At 41.0% G+C, this 20,105-nt stretch overlaps 2 protein-coding genes and 1 non-coding gene across 12 annotated transcripts in view; 2 read left to right on the top strand and 1 right to left on the bottom strand.

The window, feature by feature from the left end:
• Positions 1–6,086, bottom strand: part of Ccdc148 (coiled-coil domain containing 148) — a 301,529-nt gene extending 295,443 nt beyond the window's left edge. Inside the window, exons 1-2 of the mRNA XM_070022789.1 lie at positions 5,785–6,086; positions 5,465–5,600 (exon numbers count right to left, since the gene is read on the bottom strand). The gene's annotated coding sequence lies outside the window, so the exon portion shown is untranslated. The remainder of the gene's footprint in view (positions 1–5,464; positions 5,601–5,784) is intronic.
• Positions 6,013–20,105, top strand: part of Pkp4 (plakophilin 4) — a 219,247-nt gene continuing 205,154 nt past the window's right edge. For 5 of the 10 annotated variants that reach the window (XM_070022736.1, XM_070022732.1, XM_070022720.1 and 2 more), the window contains exon 1: positions 6,205–6,299. The gene's annotated coding sequence lies outside the window, so the exon portion shown is untranslated. Of the gene's footprint in view, positions 6,300–20,105 lie in introns of all 10 variants that reach the window. The other 5 variants (XM_070022741.1, XM_070022754.1, XM_070022775.1 and 2 more) reach the window with 3 other exon arrangements.
• On the top strand, positions 15,659–15,800 carry LOC138835328 (small nucleolar RNA SNORA79). Its single transcript, XR_011374554.1, has one exon. It is a non-coding gene; the product is annotated as a small nucleolar RNA SNORA79 (small nucleolar RNA).

The raw sequence follows: 20,105 nt of genomic DNA, 5'->3' as shown, positions 1-20,105 counted from the left end.
TTTTTGTTTCAAACATTTCATTTTGATAAAATTCAAGTTATCATTTTATTATATTATTGATCATGATTTTGCTATCACTATAAAATCTTGCCCAAACAAGGCAGGTGTGGTGGTTCACATCTGTAATCCCTACTACTTCGGAAAAGGTGACAAGAGAATAAGTTCAAGGCCAGCCTTAGCAAAATTAGCAATACCCACTTTTTTTTAAAAAAAGTATTAAAACAAAAGACTGTGAGATAGCTAAAGTGGTACGATACTTGTGTGTGTATTCAATCCCCATTACTACAAAAATGAAAAATAAAAAAGATTAAAAATAAAAGTCATACATATAAGGACTAAACTTTGGACCTTTTTGGTTCATTGGTCAAAATGGCTGTCATGACTTCATTACTACATTGGCTATTTTAACTTAAGAGTAAATTTTGAAATTAGATACTATCATTGCTCTCTTCTTTTTACAAAATTGGGTTTGTCTTTATTTGTCCCTATATTGCCATTTCAAGATTACTTTATCAGTTTCTACAACAATTATTGCTGAGACAAAGCTTTGGTAAAATAGGCCTTAAGGCTTCTTGCTAGGGGCCAGAGGATAAGATATGAGAGAAGGGAAGTAGGAAATGGATGATTAATAAAGACTGTTCCAGAAGGTTTGCTGTGGTCCTGAGAGTCATTTCCTGTATGGAGAGTTGTCCTTGAAGTAGTTCCCTTCCTGGTAATAGAACGAATATGATTTGCAACCAAAATTTATGTTACATAGGCATGTGTGTGTTACATATGTGTGTGTGTGTGTGTGTGTGTGTGTGTGTGTGTTACATAGGCGTGTGTCTGTCTTGTCCTCATTTATCCTCATTTCTACAGTTTTAGGTTTCCATTTCCCAGTTATGGGAATGAAAATATTAAATGGAACATTCTAGAAATATGTCACATAAATTTGAAGTTGCATGTTGTTCTGAGTAGCAGTGATAAAAATCTCATGCCATCCTGCTCCAAAATAAAGCAAAGAATCCTTCTAATATGTCATCAGGAAGTCAATAGTACACTATGCCAGGGCTCTATCATTCATCTCACTCCATTTCATCCCATAGGTATTGTGTCTTACCACACTGGGACAAGGAGAGACTGGAAAACTACAATAGAAGTTATTCTGATAAAGAGAAACTGCATTTGTGTAACTTTTATTACAGTATATTATTAGAATTGTATTTTAGTATTAGGCATTCATGCCTTGGAAGAATATAACACATGGGGTTCTCACCTCTCTCTAGTTAAGACACCCACTGGGGGTCAAGGGTGAGCAGACAGCCAATAGACTGGCTGCATTTCACTGGGTGGAGGTCATGATCAGGATGTTGGGTCATGAAGCACACTGGGCTGCCTTCTTCTGTGGCACTGAAAACATGTCTAATTCATATAGCAGATGTTTATCCTACCTACCTACCAAATGTTTTTATAACTTTCTGATTTTATGGAGTTGTTCGATTCTAGAGATCCTACCATGTTCCAAGTGACAAAGCAACTTAAATACTTCGCATGAAAGAGAATTAAGCAACCCTTATTTAAACTGCTTGGCAAAGCTGAGTTTCAATTACTTTTCCTAGTCTACAGTTTTATAGCCTGGGCTATGAACATGCCAGAGCACATGTAGCCAGTCCTTTTCACACAGGCTCCCACTCTCCCCTATAATCTGATAGCAGTAAGACCAGAGGCCTTTCTCACTACCCAGGCAACAAGCCAAAACTTCTCTGTTCTACTATGATTTACCTCATTTTTCCACACTGAATGTCTAATGTAATCTTTTCCTAATTACCTTCCAACATTACTGACTCCATTTGTTTCATTGTTAAAGTCAAATTCTTCCAAGGGCTAAAAAGAAAAGAAAACAAACAAACAAAAAACCAAACCAGAACAACTACCACCAAACTCCCAAACCCAAAGGACTATTAGAGTCGTGGCTATGTCAAAGAGGACTGATATACAACTACCCTAAGAGGTAGAGTGTCAAGTGAAATAAATACATTGCAGTAGAAATCCCACTTGGCAGAGGCAAGGGGCTAGGATACTGAGCTAGGTCTTTAAGATGGGTGGGTCTGTAGATCTGCTTAGCCAGGAAAGAGCTGCTGCCTGGCCCAGCCAATCCTAAAGCCAACCTAAATTGAACTAACTTGTATTCAACCGAGCTGCTGCTCTCCCCATGCCTTTTACTCCACAGCTCTTTCCCTCATTTTACCAAAGAAATACTTTCACATTCCTATTTTTAAAAAAGGAAAACTATCAGCCTCAGGGTAGTTTTGTAGTTTTTGTCTTCCTTGGTCCCACCTCTTCCGTAGATAAGGTAGTAACTGAAAGACAGTTTTCCTGCTTTCCCCTAGGGCTTGTTTTCTGATTTAAAAAGACTAACCTTTATGAGCTACTATGAAAACAATAAACGTTGGAAAGTTACAAAGTGTTCCTAATCTTTGAAGAGTTCAGGTTGACTTCTTTCTGAGCTGGTAATTGAAAAGTTCATTGATTTCTGTTGTTTACTTGAGGTGGAGTCAACCAATCTGTTGGATCTTTTCAACTTTGTCCCAAGCACTTTCACCTGCCTTGGGCAAAACTTTGCACAACTTCCCAACACTTAGACCCATCAAGTGCTAATGCTAGCTTGTTTAAAGCTTTCTCCCCTCAAGTAGGTCATTTGCATTTCTATGAATCCTTTAGGTAGGTGAGTAAAGTTTCTACGCTCCACAGGAAACCTGGAATTGGGGCATTGCCACTCCAAAGCCTAGGGTATTTTTGTATGAGAAAAGTTAATTGGTAAAATGAACTTGGATTTTGAGGAGAAACAGCACAATTTTCAGAATCATTACAGTAGTGTTCAAAGGCCAAACCAGCAGGGGTGACAAAATAAATGCCTCAGGAAATCTCTTGTGCTGTTTCTTGGTGAAAGGGAAGGGTATTAGATAGAGATGAAGGCAGGATAAATAGGAAGCAGTTTCATAAAAGACTAGATATTAAGGCTTAGGCAAACTCTTCAGAGAGGATCTATAAGATAAGAGAAGAATTATAATCCATACAGAAAAGATCACAGTAGAGAGAGGATTTCTTATGTTTAGTAGCAAACTGGAGTGGGAGCTTAGTTAGAGAAGCCCTGACTCTCCCCAGGGTCTCAAGGATGTGAACATGAATGATAATTAAGACTGAGGTTTACAAAAGTTAAGCTGAGGAACCTCATGCTGGATTCCCCTCAGTGAAGCATGAAGTGAGATCATTTGTAGAATTCGAGGGAGCTCAAGTACAGTAAGGATTTGAGAAGAGCAGATACGCAGAAGATTTGAGGAGTGTGCCCTGTACAATGTCTCAGGTAAGTGTTCTAGATAATCGCCCCCTTCCCCTGACGATAACAGTGTAAGGTCCGCTCCTGGATGGCGAACAGACTCCACCCTCCTCCCAGCAAAGTCTCCACCCAGTACCTGCGTTACCTAGGCAACTGGCACACCTGGAAGAGGTCACATCTGCATGCGCTGAGGTCACTTCTGAATTTGATAGATTATAGGAAATCAATGAAGACACAAACTCCTGGACAGCATTTTTAGTGGAATGAAGTGATTTCTTGGCCTTACTTGCTGAGGCTTAATAAGCAAAGCAAGCTCAAAAGAAACTTTCCACTATACATTACAAGAAAAATTGAGTAACAGTGATTTTAGGAGATATCTGTGTTGGATTTTAGTAACATTTTAATTACTGACATGAAAGTTATACAAAATGACATTATAAATATGAAGCACACAAACATCAAAATACTAATCAACAGATACGCTGAGAAAAATACAAAATGGAAAGGTCACTATAGTAGAAAAACAGCTAGCTCTTTTGTTGTTCTTTCCACGCTAGCCCAAGAAAGGAAAAGGAAATGTCCATGATTTCTTTCAATTATACAAACTTTTCATCCATTCAGTAGTACTGTTATTTTGATAGTATATTAAAATGTCTTATTAAAAAGTGTATTATTCTTTTCTTGATTCTCCTATAAACAAACACACAGCTTGGTGCTGGTGGAGCAGGCCTGTGATCTTAGCTACTTAGGAGGTTGAGATCTGGTTTGAAGTCAGCAAAGTACATGAGATTCTTATCTCCAATTAATCAGCAAAAAGCCAGAAGTAGAACTGTGGCTCAAGTGTCAGTGTTAAACCTCAGGGCCAGTGCCCAGGCTCTGAGTTCAAGTATGCACACACATATCCACATATCAACAATCTTTTGCACACACACACACACACACACACACACACACACACACACACACACACACAAAACCAACACACATCAAAGAAAGCCAGAAGTCAAAAGCAGTTTAGTTCTATGATGAAAAGACAAGAGATAATACTGCCTGGCTCTTGTTGCTGGTCCTTTCTTTGGAAAATATTTAGAGGATACATTCATATATATTATTCCTGTTTTGTTCCACAGACCAACCATATACAGGATTATCAAATACACTAGAATTTTACTACTAATTGTGGGGTAAAATGTTCCCAAGCATGGTACCATACTAAGATTTCTTACTTTATGTTCTGTAATCTAGTGAGATAAAAACCAAAAGCAAAGCCTGTCATCCAATTTAAAATTCAGAACATAGTATGACATATGGGTAGCTTGCACATACATTAATGTTTCCCTCAAAACAAAATATTTGTAATTTCTAAAATCCTATAAGCTTTTGCACACAGTATAATATGGTTTCTCTACTTTGAGGTGTAGTAAGATAAACGGTTTGCTTGTTTGTTTCCTTTTCAAACTAAAGTAGATATTATTAAAATGGCAAAAATCACCTAACCAAGGAATAGAAGAATACTAATGGCTTTATGCTGGAGCAGTTGTGTTTCAAAGGTTAGAAAATTCACGAAGCCCCATTTCAATAGGTGGTATCTAAATACAAAAGTCATTGATCAAAAATAAACAGTATTGACAAACTATCACTAACTGAATTGAAATGGAAGTATAGCACACATTTAATAATGGCTCCATGCTTCAGTTCATTTCTTTATCAAGTTTAGCAATAACTTGGGAAGTAGCTAGAAAACTCTCAGCTGTAATCTATTTTTTCCTTCATGAAAACAAATGGGAGGCAATGAAGGATATGCCCTATCACTTGTATCCTTCTTTAGATGTAACTTCTTAAAAAGAGCATGCACCTATCAGGTTCATAGTGAGAATCCATACACAGAAGTATTTAATAAATACCTATCAGTGGAGGAGTTAAGAGAGATGTGGTTTGGGAAGGAGGGGCACATGCTCTGTTATGTGTTGACCCTTTGGCATCTATCATCATCATACAAAGGAAATACTCTTTGAGTCTTTTGGAAACATTTGATGACCCCAAAATCTAGAACAGGGAAGGGGAGTGGATTGGAAGAACAAGCACAACTCAAGTGGCTCCATGACCTCAGGCAAAACCAGTGATTTAAAGGATGAGGTGCAAACTCACCTGTAGAAGAAGCTGCACAAGAAGATGTCAAGGGTCAAAGGGCACAGCCTTAGGGCTTCCCAGAGGCAATAAAGTGAATGCCCCTCTCGCAGGCTCTCACTGTCAAGGATAAGTCTAGAGGTTCAGTTGCTCTAGCCTTTAATGCCAGGGACAAACCATGCACAGTAGAAAGACAATAAGAAGGGGGGGGGGGAAAGAAGCAAAGCCTACGTTAGATCCCAGAGCCAGCGCTCAGGAACTCCCTAGTACTTCTTGTCTCCCACCCCGCTCAAAGCCCCCCCCGCGCCCGAGGCCAGGGGCACCTTTGCCTTCACTCCCACCTTCTTCAGGCCCTCTCACTCTCTCTTAACAGCATCGGTCTCTATGGCGACCTGAGACCGCGGTTCCTATTGGCCCGTTCAATATGAGGGCCGGGCCAATAGGGAGGGCCAGCCCTCTCTTTCCGACCAATGGAACTGGAGGAAAGCTTGTCCGGGGACGGCGGCGTGCTGACGTTCCCGGGAGCCTGGGGCTGGCCGGGCAGGCGGGCTGGCGGCTGGGCGGGCGGCGGCGGCGGCCTCTGGGCAGTAGAGGGGGCTCCGGGGCTGAGTCCTCACTGACGCCGGCCGCGGAGGCGGCACCATGGGCACGGGGTAGAGGGGCAAGTCGGCCACCGCCGCCACCGGGGTGGTGGGAGAGCCTCTCCGGGGGAGGGGGCGGGTGGGGGAGGGAGGGGTGGGCGGCCGCAGCTTGGCCGCGGCACTTTTTTAATTTTTTTCGGGTGCCGCAGCGGCGATCCCTCGGCGCGGATGTCCCCGATCTCCGGAGCGACGGCGGCCGCTGCTTAACCTGGAAAGTAAGTGTGCGGGCTGGCTCCGGGGGCGCGAGGAGTCCCGCGACGCCCCCCCTCCCCCCGGGCCCTCGCCCCCGCGCCGGGACCCGCTTCCCCGGGGCGCTGCCCCCCCCCCCCCGCTCCGCTACTCGGTCCCCCGGCCTCGCGGCCGCCTCGCGCTCCTGCCCCGCCTCGTGTTCGTGCCCGCACTCGCCTCCCGCTCCCCTCCCCCCGGCGGGCGCACAAGTTTCACCCTCCATTTGCTGTTCCCGGCCACGACTCTCCCCGGGGCTCCGCTCCGCGCTGCGCACGACCCCTCCCCAGTCACGAACACCAGCCGCCGCCCCCCACGCCCCGGCCGCCACACACACACCCGGACCCGAACTTGAGCGCCGTGCGGCGCTCTGCCGCCCGGACCCCCTGCCGGCCGCGTCCCCGCTCCCGCCCGCCTGGCACGCCGCCCCGCGCCCCCAGCACCCCGGGGCGCCCGCTTGCCTCGGTCCCGGCCGCCGTCTCGTCCGTCCTTCCCTCCCTCCCCCCCAGAAGCTGCCTCCTGGCCCCCGGGCTCTCCCTCCCACGCCCCTGCCGGCGGCGCGCCCCCTGCCTTCGCCTGCCCCTCCGGCGGCGCCCCTCACGCCTGCGGGTCCAGCGCGCCCCTCTCCTGGCGGCTAATCGTCACGCTCCTCCCCTCGCGGCTCCCCAGCCCCGAGTCTTCCCCGCTGCCCTCCTGCGCCGCCGCTTCCTCGTCTCCCTGCCAGGAGTTGAGGCGAAGCTGCCGCAGCACCCCTTGGCCGATCGGGCGCCCCTGCCTGCCCGCCCGCCCGCCCGCCGGGGCTGCCCGGCCCTCTCTCTCGCTGCCTTTCCCCGCGCCGAGGTTGGTGAGGGAGGGGGTTTGGCTGAGTGCGACAGACCGCGCGAGCGCGGGCAGCGGAGGTGCGGCGGCGACCGTGGCCGCTCGGGGCGCAGCTGGAGTCAGGTGTGTGTCCTGGGTGGGGGGGCGGGGGGGGGGGAGGTTGAGGCTGCCAGCTCCCCGGCTGGCGACAGATTGTGCAGGAATGCGCGGAATGCACCAGGGGCAGAGTCCGCACGGCCCGGCGCGGCCGCACTAGCGCCTTCCCGGCCCAGCTCGCGGCCACGCAGCCAGAGGTCACCGGAGCATCTTCCGAGCTGAGCTGGTGAGCCTGACCCCGCTCCTCCCATCGCTCCTCTCCATGCGGCAGAGAGGGCGGCGGGGGGGAAGGAAGCGCGGTAGTTTCTTCGGGCTCCACCTTGGCTTTCCTTTTTTTTTTTTTTTTGTTTGCTACTGCATTGGTCTCCAAGTCTGAATTTGGGGCCGAATGCAGTGTAACCAAGGTTATTGATCATTGCACAAGACTCTTCACAAGTTTGGTTTGCGAGGCGCTTGTTTATTTTTAAACTGGGTTTTTTTCTGGCAATCTGCAGAAACAGCTGAGGGTTCATAAGAGTAATGAGCTTACAGACAACATTTTATCTCGATGAAAAAAAAAATGGTGTGTTAGTGCTCCTGGACTGGGATGTACTGTAAGAGAGATTTTTTTTGAGTGCATTATTTTGCTGTTAAAAGCATTGTAATTTTCCCCCCCCTCATCATAGGAGGCTGTATTTAAAAGACCTCGTATAATACATAATGAATAGTAACAGAGAAGCAGTGTTTGGTCAGCGATGGGACAGATAGAACTGTCTGGTACAGTTAAATTCGGGGCGTGTCAGTTACCATTGGAATCAACACGGGGACACTGCAATCATCTATATTTCAAGGTGCAATTTATTAGTGGAGGTCTTAGTTCTTTTTCTTTTGCTATTGAGTTTGACTAAAAAATAACCTACCCCTACAACTTTTAAAGATGGGTAAATATTTATATATACAATCAATGGTTAGAACTCGTCTTTTGTAGAATTCTATTTTCTTAATACAGAAAAGTAAATTTTTGACATATTGGGCTTAGATTTTTCTTTGAAGGGAAAAAAACGCTTTTGTTTTTGAATGTACTGTATTGCATACAGGTATTTTCACGTCTGATGTCTATGTAACAGTTCAGGAAATGGCAACATGCAAATAACAATGCCTGAGCTAAGTGTTTCTGGATGTTGAAAAGCATACAATGTATGCTTTGATTTGACAGTTGGCTTTGAAGGTTACATTTACTATAATAAAACCTCCCTGCACTTGTTATTTTGTATCAGGTTCAGTAAACTAAGGCAGTTGTCTAACCAATCAGCTGTCTTTCAACCCCTACTTGGTGTGGATAAAGAGCATTGAAAAGTATATACAGTGAGAGCCATTTAGTTAAGGATCCAAGGGAAATATAATGAAGGGTTGTGTCTTTGGTTGCTACATTGTTTTTCAAGAATGTCCATAATCAGTGAACCTTCTAATTTAGAGGTTTAATTTGTGTACAGTAACACTGTGGAGGATTTTGGGAGGTGTTTGTAAATGCCAACAGGAAACTTTTATTATGTAACTATCATATTACAGCAGAGTTTAACTCCTGATTATTTGGTTTGATATCAAAATTACAAAGTAAAAAGCTGAAAGCAGGAGGAATTGGGATTTAGCCTGAGTTCCATCCCTAGCAGCAGCCCCCTCAACCCCTCCAAAATAAAAGACAAATTTAGTTTCTCTGCTGTGTTAGAAATTGAGAGCTCAGTTCAAAAAAACAAATTATAGTGATGCATGGTTAGTTGTACAAATAGCTTCACCTGCTTCAGGTAGAGGCAGGTTTTGAATTAGAAACACATTCAGTTTCTCAGCGATGTTTAAATAGAGGAGGCTTTTCAAATGGTAGTCTTTCACAGAGGAAAATAAGCTAAACTGTTTTGACCAAAATGCATTCTTCCTTAACTTTCTACCATTATATAAGACATAAGGTGTCTTATGTCATATATTAAAGAGTCTAAATTGGAGAAAAGGATTAAGTATCTTAATTCATATCTATACTGTTCTTAGAGGGAGATAGGAAGCATACAGCAAAAAGGAAGAAAAAAAAGAAAGAGGCAGCTGGTAGCCAGAAAGAAAATTGTATATATTATTACTGTGTTTACCAGCTGAATAAGCCAAACTAATTCTGTGGATCATCCTGACATATGAACTTAAAAATCTACCAAATTTAGTTTAATAAAAACTTCAGTAATTGTATGACCTTGAGTATTTGAATGAAGTTTGTATTAAATCACAAATTGCATTTTTCTTTCTGGTTTATACAAATTGGCAATGTAAATTTAGATTTAAGAATTTTAAATACATTCATTAAAAAATATCCAGTTTTTTCCAACTTACAAACAGTAATATCTTTACTGTTAGCCAGAGTTCTATTTAAATAGATTTTTCATATACTGCTTGATGCCAACCATCTGTCAATTGCTGTTCCTCACCTGACTTCTTTGAAATACTGAGTTATTTTGAGAACTCGTATTTTGATGTTTCTTTTTCTTTCTTTCTTTCTTTTTCTCTTTCTCAGTTCTTGGGCTTCAGCCCTGGGCCTGGGCCTGGGCCTGTTCAAAGCTAGTGCTCTACCACTTTAGCCACAGTACCACTTTCAGACTTTACTGGGTAGTTTATTGGAGATAAGAAGAGTCTCACACTTTTCTTCCCTGACTGGCTTAGAACTGTGATCCTCAGATCTCAGCCTCCTAAATAGCTGGGATTACAGGCGTGAGCCACTGGTACCTAGCTCTTTTTCTATTTTAATGAAGAGGTAACTCATTACCTTGCTCAACTTTAAAATGGACATCATACCTTCATTTTTAGAGTTAAAGTAGAGGTAATTGTAGGGGTTTTCCAGGGCATAAATGTCTGTGGAATTACATGTCACATTGGGAAATTGTCATTGCACATTCTGTGTACTGGAAGATAATTACTTCAACCATGTGTTAAATGGTTCTGTAGTGCCCTTTCTACACTGAAGGGGGAAGGAAAATATGAAACACACTAGTGGACTAGGTATGCTTACAGAATAAAATAATGATTTCATGGCCAGACTTTGCAGCTAGCTTCAAACAAAGACGGAAAGAAGAATTAAAACTTGACACATCTATATCAGACTTCATATATTGCTTTGTAGAGGTGCTAGCCTTCAGCAGGTTGTTTGTTTGTTTTGTCTTGTTTTGCCAGTCCTAGGGCTAAAACTCAGGGCCTAGGCACTGTCCCTCAGCTTCTTTTGCTCAAGGCTAGCACTCTACCACTTGAGCCACAGTGTCATTTCCAGCTTTTTCTGTTTATGTGGTGCTGAGGAATCAAACCTAGGGCTTCATGCACGCTGTGCAAGCACTCTACCACTAAGCTACCTTCCCAGCCCCATGCAGTTTGTTTTTTGTTTATTTTTCAGGGTGAGAGAAACAGACTCTTAAGTTGCCAAGATGAACAATTTATGTGCTTGATGGCTTCACAACATTCAGCAGGCTCACGTTACCATTTTAAAAATTCATTGGCACTATTGTAATGTTTGGGGGCTATGTTATCTTTACTTAATTAAGGGTATTACATGACAGTACTCCTCAATAAACTTAGAAGAGCCTCTAAGTTTAATGAATAGCATTGGTGTAATTTTTTTTGTTTCATAGCTTAGGTTTACATTTAATTTATGTACTTATAAATGCTCACTACATCACTGATGATTTTATTCTTCATAGTCTTGATAAGTTTATTATGACCTATGTCTTATGATTTATACCAGATGATAAAATGTCATTAAGGATTGAACAGTAAAATTTTAGTGCTATAAAATACATAAAATAAAATATGGAGGTATCTAAATTAGTAGTTGTGTCTATAAAGCATTTTCATGAACCGGAGAATTCCTGGTGATTGGGTTGGTGCCAGTCCCTGTAGGAAGATATATATTATACATATATACATACATACATACACACATATATATGTATGTATAGATACATATACACAAAGTTCAGAATGCACAAGGAAGAGAAAGGAGGGCCAGGGGAAACAGCCTTTTTATTGAATATAAATGTACTAATTGCTAATAACCAGGTGTTAATCCTGTTCAGTTCTAATCTGGATTTCTCCACATTACCATCCACAACACATCTGTCTGTCTGGAGGGGCCCAAGGCCACTTTGCCCAAAGTAGAGCTAGATGCTGGTGCTTAGTATTAGATGAAATTTAGAATTGGGATGGATTTTGTCATTATAATAATGACATTGTGTGTAAAGTTTGATAAGGTGTGAAGTGGAACTAGGGCTGTAAATCATAAATATTTTCTTAAGTTGTAAACTGAGAGAGAGGTAAAAAGCACCTTAAGCCAAAAATGAGAAGATCTGTTACTCAACTATATCACCTTGGCAAATTATTCAATGTTTGCATGATATTATACTCCTTTTAAAAAAATCTAGGGAGCAGATTTTATTGGTCAAACTATATTTCAGCTCTACATTTCTCAAGTCCTCAGTTTTTTTTATATTAATAAGTTTTTTATTGTGAAAATACTGTACAGAGGGATTACAATTACATGAGCAAGGTAATGAGTACATTTCTTATCAAGCATTGTAGCCTCCTCCTTTGTTTCCCCTTCCCAACCCTGCCCTCTCATCCCCACATCCCTCCTGCACCTCCCCTTTCCCCCCACCCACCAAAGTTGTAAAGTTCATTTTTCTACATAATATCTTGTACATCTAATTGTTGCAATGGGTCCACCTGTATCCCTATTTAAACAATTTCTTTTTTCCCTTCCCCTCCACAAATTATACCAACATCAAATACAGTGAAAACAGGGGTTATACCGTGGGGGAAGGGACATACAAAGCAACAAAGAAATAATCTTATAAATATGTTAGAAACAATAGTAAGAACGTTTTTTGTTGCTACTATTTTACAGTATCTTAAGCAGCCAAGTGTAGTGATTCATTGTAGTAGTTGTAATCCTACCTACTAGGGCAGAAAAGTCCCCGAGACTCTTATGTTCAAGCAACCAGCAAAAAGCCAGATATGGAGCTGTGGCTCAAGTGGTAGAATGCCAGCCTTTAGTGAAAAAGTGAAGGGACAGCTCCCAGGTCTTTAGTTGAAGCCCCAAGCGTCAGTACACACACACACACACACTCAACATACCATGTATATGTCCCACACCAGTACACACACACACACACACACACACCCTCAGCATACCATATATATGCCCCTGTACCAGTACACACACACACACACACACACACACACCCTCAGCATACCATATATATGCCCCTGTACCAGTACACACACACACACACACACACACACACACACACACCCTCAGCATACCATATATATGTCCCACACCAGTACACACACACACACACCCTCAGCATACCATATATATGCCCCTGTACCAGTACACACACACACACACACACACACATACACCCTCAGCATAATATATGCCCCTGTACCAGTACACACACACACACACACACACACACACACACACATATACCCTCAGCATAATATATGCCCCTGTACCAGTACACACACACACACACACACCCTCAGCATACCATATATATGTCCCACACCAGTATACACACACATACATACATATACATACACATACACATGCACCCTCAGCATACCATATATATGCCCCAGGACCAGTATACACACATACAAACACACACATACACACACCCTCAGAATACCATATATATAACCTTGTTCCCCTTCATAGTGGAAATCATAGCAACAAGGAGGTTGGCTTACTCATTTGAGACTTTTGAACCTCCTTTACATTTATGTTAAGTACTTTTGGTTTTGTTTTTCAGCAGTATCATTTCAGAAAATATTTTCAAGGTCTTGCTTTCTAACCACATCTCATTTTGAGATTAACTGTGATAGGTGATATCAGGAAAGCTTTGGAATTTCATGTTGACACTGAATGAGGCTTATGAGAATACCATGTAAAAGGCAGTGATTGTATCCTGGTTAGCAGCCAGACAGGGCTCAGTTCTGGCTACTGCAGATAATCCCTCTGATTCTCATTTTGCTCATCTGTATAATGGAATGAAAGTCCCCATCTCATGATGAGCATTAAATAAGATAATACAAGTAAAAATACTTACAAGGTCTGCTCAGGGCCAGCACTTAATGCATGTAATTAATTTTATTATTACATCAGTGCCAGATTTATGACACTTTATGAATCATCTATTATATTTGGACAAATTGTTGTAGGCATAGTCAAAATGGTTATAGATTTAAGCTGGATATTGCAAGAAAAATATTGGGAAAAATAAGAGTTTAATAGTTTATAAGAAGCCAAGCTCTGGTGGCTCATGCCTGTAATTCTAGCTATTCAGAAGGCTGAAATCAAGGATCGTGGTTTGAAACCAGCCTGGGCAGGAAAGTCTATGAGACTCTTCTCTCCAATTAGCCACCAGAAAACTCAAAGTGGCTCAAGTGGTAGAGTGCTAGCCTTGAGCTGAAGGGCTGAGGAACAGTGACCAGGCCCAGAGTTCAAGCCCCATGACTGGAAAAAAAAAAAAAAAAAAGTTTACAAGAGATTGTGAGGAAGAGAGTCTAGTAAAAACAATTAGATACTTTTTAATAAAGAAGTTGTAGCTTTTTGTGTTAGGCATTACAGAGGTATTGAACATCTCTAACCAAAATATTTAAACAGTAGAGATTGATAGTATTGCACTGCAGGAACAGAAGAGATGCACCTGCAAAATGTGAAACATACTTTCTGAATAGGAAGGCATTTTTTTTTTTTTTTTGCATTTGTAATACTGGGTAGTAGTCATTTTAGACAATATCTTTGCTTGTTAACCCATGAAGGAAGCTAAAGAAAGTGTTTAATACTCCCCTTTTTTTTTCTGAAATGAATCACATTTAGAAACAAAATACCAAAAAAGAAAAATTGCCTGAGACTACCAAAGCAGAAAAGCTAGGAAGGAGACTTGGAAGGAAATAGAGATAAACCAACAAACTGTGGTTTAATACATATCAAAGAGGCACTTGTTCTAGCCCAGGCAGGTGTGTGTTCCAGGAGCCAGTCACAGACTCCTCGGGGCTTTTGTTTTCTTATTTATTTATTAAAGAGCAAGTCCATCTAGATACTCTCTAGATTCAGTCTAGTACTTAATTTTTCACACTCAGAACGTGAGGCATTTTCTTTCTGTCATATTTGTTCCTTAGCAAGAATGCAGCATTTTCTCAAGAACTTACTACAGTTTACCCTCTGGGATAAGGGGAGGAAATTGAAGTTGTATACCTGAAATTCTTAACTCCTGAAAGCTAAAATGGAAATGTGCGGGCCACACAAACCTGTGATCTGGCTGAATCAAGGACTCCCTATCTGCTGGGTGGTAGTGTGTATAAAGTACTCTAGAGGAGGACCTTGGGGCCTTCCCAAGGCAGCAACCAGCATGAGCTGAGCAACAAGCTCTTATACATGCCACACACTGCACAGTTGGCTCCCTCTCCTCTCCTTCCTCCCCTTCTCTTCCCTCACTGGGATTCATTTGTTAACAACCAGTCTCCTGGGCCTAGTGAAGGCTTCACTCCTAAGACTAAATTTTCCAGAGGTTTGATGGAAACTGAGGGACATTTAGGGCAGTGGTTATAGGGGACTTGTTAAAATGAGAAGGCACTACTTAACATTTGCTCAAATGGATTGATAGGTCCTGAAGGAAATTAAACAACCACAAAATATGTTTTCTATAAATATTTCTTAGGCACTCACTGATCTGTGTCTCATTATATACACTATTAGTTTTTAATTCAACTCATAATTTTTACAAGTAAACAATCTTACCAGCTTTGAGAAATTGTGGTGGTGGGTTTTGGCAGAATAAGCTTTTTACTTGGATTTGTGTTCTTTCATAAGAACAATATAATATTTAAAATTTTAATAAAGAGAGTTTCTCCTACATCTGCTCTTCGAAAGGGGAGGGAAATTACTATAAAATGAATGAAAATCTACCCTTTCCCCACCCCACATAAACAATAGCTTAAAATATTCAGGTTGGTTGTTTTATATTTGAACCCAAACTTGAGTAGAAAGTAAGATTGTGAGTTATAGACAATTTTATTTTATTTTATTATTTTTTTGTCCATCATGGGGCCTGAATTCTGGGCCTGGGTGCTGTCCCTCAGCTCTTCAGCTCAAGACTAGCACTCTACCACTTGAGCCACAGCACCACTTCTGGCTTTTTCTGCTTATGTGATGCTGAGGAATGGAACCCAGGGCCTCATGCATGCAAGGCAAGCGCTCTACCACTAAGCCACCTTCCCAGTCCTAGAGGCAATTCTTATTCCTAAGCACAATTAAGTGTCCTGTTAAGAAGACTATGACAAGATATTTGTTGGAGCCCTTCTGTACGTGGTGTATTGGTGTTCAGGTTGGGATATTACTTTTTTCAAAAGATAACACTATTTTTGATGACTGTTCCTCCTATTGTCATTAGTTCTGGCATTAGGATTTTAGGTCATCATAAATTAAAGTTTGATTTTCTTCACTCAGAATACTAAGGTAATGGGATTATCTGTGTATTCTCTGAAATTTGCGGAGTCAAACACTTAAAAAAAACCACTATTTCAGGGTGATTCATTTTAGTTTCTTTCCCCCAACATTCATTAGTCCCCTGCTTTATATCAGACTGTATGCAAGGCCTCATGGGCAAAAAAAGATGACTCTCCTCAGGGAATGCTATAATCTGTTGAATTTGGTAATGGAATTTCTGCCTTTAAAGAACCCATGTTGCATTTTAGAGTCTGGTTGGGAAAGATAAGACATGAACAGAAGACTGTCCTCAGAATTTTGGTGCATAAACATTAAAAAATGTTCTATAAGTGTTAATAATTAGCTGCAAAATAATTAGGTTGCTTGGTAAACTATCCAAATCAAGAGAGATATGTTAGGTACTACCTGTTGGCTTTCTTAAAAGATATGCTTGTGAAAAGTTGTGATAATAGTGATTTCAAAACATGTTTTAGACGTTAACTTGATTATTTGGTTATATCTCTTGAAACATTTAAACAAATAGCCCGTGTAGAATAATCACAATGAAGACACATTATTTGTAAGAAACTATAATTTATGCCTCAAGACTTGCCATTTTGGTAAGTTCTTATTTTCATTTTCTTATAGCAGAACTTTGGGTTGTTGTGTTTTGTGTTTTTCTTTTGTTCTCTGTGTAATTTATGTGTCTTTGTTAAGTCTAAACTTACTGAAAATATTCCCTTCCATTGTTATGAATAGAAGAATGTTTTGAAAATCTCTTGTGACATCTGCTAGAATAAATGACCTCATTGAATCTTACCTTGACTCAAAACTAACACAGTGAAGGGAATTTTCTTATTGTCAGTTTGTCAGTGACCAAATAAGAAGCAAAGCCCACTTAAGGCACTGAGGGTTTGGAGGTGTGGCTCATTTGTAGAGTACTAGCTCATCAGCCAAAGCATCAGGTACTGAGTTCTCCCACCTAGACCAAAAAGAAGAAAAAAGGCATTGAAATAGGAATCAGAAAGTGCATAGACTTACACAAGAACTGGAAATGTTAAATATCTAACTGAAACTGTAAGTAGATGGAAAAACTGTTAGTTTGAAGTCTAAACATATTGGCAAGTGTCAGTCTTCCAAAATATTGTTCAGATATTAAATACAATTCTCCATAGATGAAATATAAATCCACAAATCCAGTATCCTATGATACTTGTAATATGAATATGTCATGTCCATGGAAAAGTGATTCTTGCCCAAGCTCCTCAGCAGCAGAGATTTTAGTTTTTCCATTTGACTTAATCTTGAACTCTAGTATTCCTAAGGTAAATGAATGAATTTTGAATAACAAGATGTTTTGTAACACCTTCACTTAAAATTCAAATAATCTCTGCCTAACACTCATCTTCTGTCCTTTTGTTAATTGCCTTTGTGAAATAGTTTGACCTGTGTCACATGTTTCCATAAAAAAAAAACCCTAAATTTTCCTTTAGAAAAAAAAACTGCCTTTCTAACACAGTTTTCTAGATAGTTCATTCTATCAAATGCCCTAGTAAGGACATTAATTAAAAAAATTTAAACATTCATATTTCTTATAACCTTAATTGTCTGGATTATAGCTATACCGAGATACATTTACATAATACTCTTTCTAAAACTGAGTAGGCAGCCATCAAGCACTAAGACCAGCTGGGACACACTTTGAAAGTATATTAAATAAACTTTCAATATCCTTGCCTTTTGTGAGTTTGTAGTATTTACATTTAGTCAGAGTATTTAGATTTTTAGAGTAAATGTGATTTAAAGTACATAATGCTTTTCTGAAGGAAAACTGTTACTAAAAGTAACACTTGTCATTGATATTAGATACTTCATAGATGTTATAAGTGTTAAGTCAAGAAATTTGGTCAGGTGCCGGTGATGCACACCTGTAATCCTAGCTACTCAGAAGGCTGAGATCTGAGGATCTTGGTTCAAAGCCAGCCCAGGCAGGAAACTCTGTGAAACTCTTATCTCCAACAAACCACCAGGAAACCAGAAGTGGCGCTGTAGCTCAAGTGGTAGAGTGCTAGCTTTGAGCTGAAGAGCTGAGGGACAGTACCCAGGCCCAGGTCAGGCCCAGGACTAACCAAAAATAAATTAAAAAAAATTAATTGGCTTTATTTATTTTTATTGTAAGCTGGGAGCTGTTCAGGAGGCTGAGATCTGAGGATCACTGTTCAAAGCCATCCTGGGCAGGAAAGTCTGTGAGATTCTTATTTCCAATAAACTACTCAGAAAAAGCTGGAAATGGTGCTATGGCTCTAGTGGTAGAGCATTAGCCTTGAGCAAAAGAAGCTCAAGGACAGGACCCAGGCTCAGAGTTCAAGCTCCAGGACCAGCAGAAGGAAAAAAAAGAAAAAAAGAAAAAAAAGAAAAACACCAAAATACAACTTTGTTGTGCATTGCTTATGTTGCTTCTAAGATTTTTAGTGTCAGTACTTGAGTCTCCTAAAACTATACCTGAAATAAGTGTTCATTCCATTTCCATAAGCCATCATAAAGCAATTCTAAAACAGTAGCTATATAATAACTTTTTGTGGGTGTCCTGGGGCTTGACCTCAAGGCCTGGGCCCTGTCCCAGGCCTTGTCCTGAGTAGCTAGGATTACAGGTGTGAGCCACTGGTGCCCTGCTCTTGAGCTGCTTTTGCTCACTGATAGTGCTTATTCACTTGATCTACAGTACCACTTCCACCTTTTGGGGGTGTAGTTTATTGGAGATAAGAGTCCTACAGACTTTTCTGCCTGTGCTGTCTCTGAATGGCAATTGTCAGATCTCTGCCTCTTGAGTAGCTAGAATTATAGGCATGAGCCACTGTTGCCTGGCACAAGAACATTGTTTTGTATGTGTGCATGTGTGTTCTATACTGGGACTTGAACTCAAAAGCCTCTCTCATTTGAGTTTCTTGATCCTGGACAGCACTTTACTATCTCAATTTCTGACTTTTTATTGATTAATTGAAGGGTCCCAAAGATTTATTTGTTTGAGCTGCCTTTGAACCTTGATTACTCATATCTCAGCCTCCATAGTAGCTAGGATTATAGGTGTGAACCACTGGTCCTTGGCATTTGATTTTTTTCTACGTTTGTATGATTTAATCTTAGCACCTTTTAATTTCATAAAACTGGTCTTCTCAATAGGATATATTTCCTAAAGGCTTTTGTTAGTATGTTTTTCTGTGCCTGGTAAGCAAGCCCTTGTTTGTTTTTCTTCAAGGTCTAACTCATTCATCCCTCCCAAGGCAAGCTTTCCTTGCCCTTCTCTCTATGCTACCCTTTAAATCTTTCTCCTGTCCTTGTCTGTGATTGGCACAAAACTCTGCTGTGAGCGCATGTCACCTGGTGTTATCTTTGCTTCTTTTGTTTTGGCTGTGAGCCTTGCCCAGGTTAGAAGTACCTCACACCCATCATTGTAGTTCTCTAACGTAGCAATATTCTGATCACCTTAAGCCCCAGATGCTTGCTGTGAATCAATAATTACTTTGTTTACCACCTTGGTTATCACTTTTCTCTAACTTTCTGTGACTCCCCACTGTTTACTCAGTAGGATCACATCCAAGCTCTTTATTTAAAGCCTTTCACAATTAAACTCTGATTAATCTCCTTCCTGAATCTTCTTCATTGTCTCAGTTTCCTGTCTCATCCCACTGAGATCAAATCTTCCAGTCCTGAAAGACCTCAATACTGTTCTTCCTCTTCTGTGAGACCTCAAACCAATTCTGTCCAGCAAGTCTTTTCTAAATGTCTTTTCTTGTTCTCTGGCTTTTAATTATAAACTTCCTATTATAGTTTTTTCTTGTTGTTGTTGTATTGAGTTTTTTTTTGTTGTACTGGCTAACTTTTCTCATGGGTATTTCCTTCAGTAGTTTATATTTCGTGGATTGCAGGTCTCTATTCCAAGTGACATATTTCCTATTGAGGTCACCCTTAAAAATAGAGATGTGCCAGTTATGGTCAGGCACACCTGTAATTGAAACTACTTGGGATGTAGAAGTAGTGGTTTGAGAGTTCTAAACCAAGGGCTGAAAGTGTTCAAGTGTTAGAGTGCTTCAAACTAACTTCAAACTCCAGTATCACTTAAAAGGAGTGAGTAGGGAATTCTAGGATAGCCTGGACAAAGCTAGTTAGACACTGTCACAAACAAAATAAAGGCAAAAGCTGTTAGTGCAACTCAGCACTCAATTCCCAGAACTGCGGGAGGGGAAGAGAAAGTGTGCTGGAAGTCAACACCTAAAAAAGGTGAACTGTACTCTTAAAAAGTGATCTTATTTGCCTTTATTAATGGGAATTAATGTACCACTTGGTATATGTCATTGGCATTCTTTTGGAGACCTCACAGCACAAC

This window comes from Dipodomys merriami, unplaced genomic scaffold (assembly GCF_024711535.1).
Source record: "Dipodomys merriami isolate MVZ:Mamm:240054 unplaced genomic scaffold, mDipMer1.0.p SCAF_1, whole genome shotgun sequence".
Classification (NCBI taxonomy): Eukaryota; Metazoa; Chordata; class Mammalia; order Rodentia; family Heteromyidae; genus Dipodomys; species Dipodomys merriami.
Note: the sequence above shows the minus strand (reverse complement) of the source record. Positions and strands in the feature narration are given on the sequence as shown.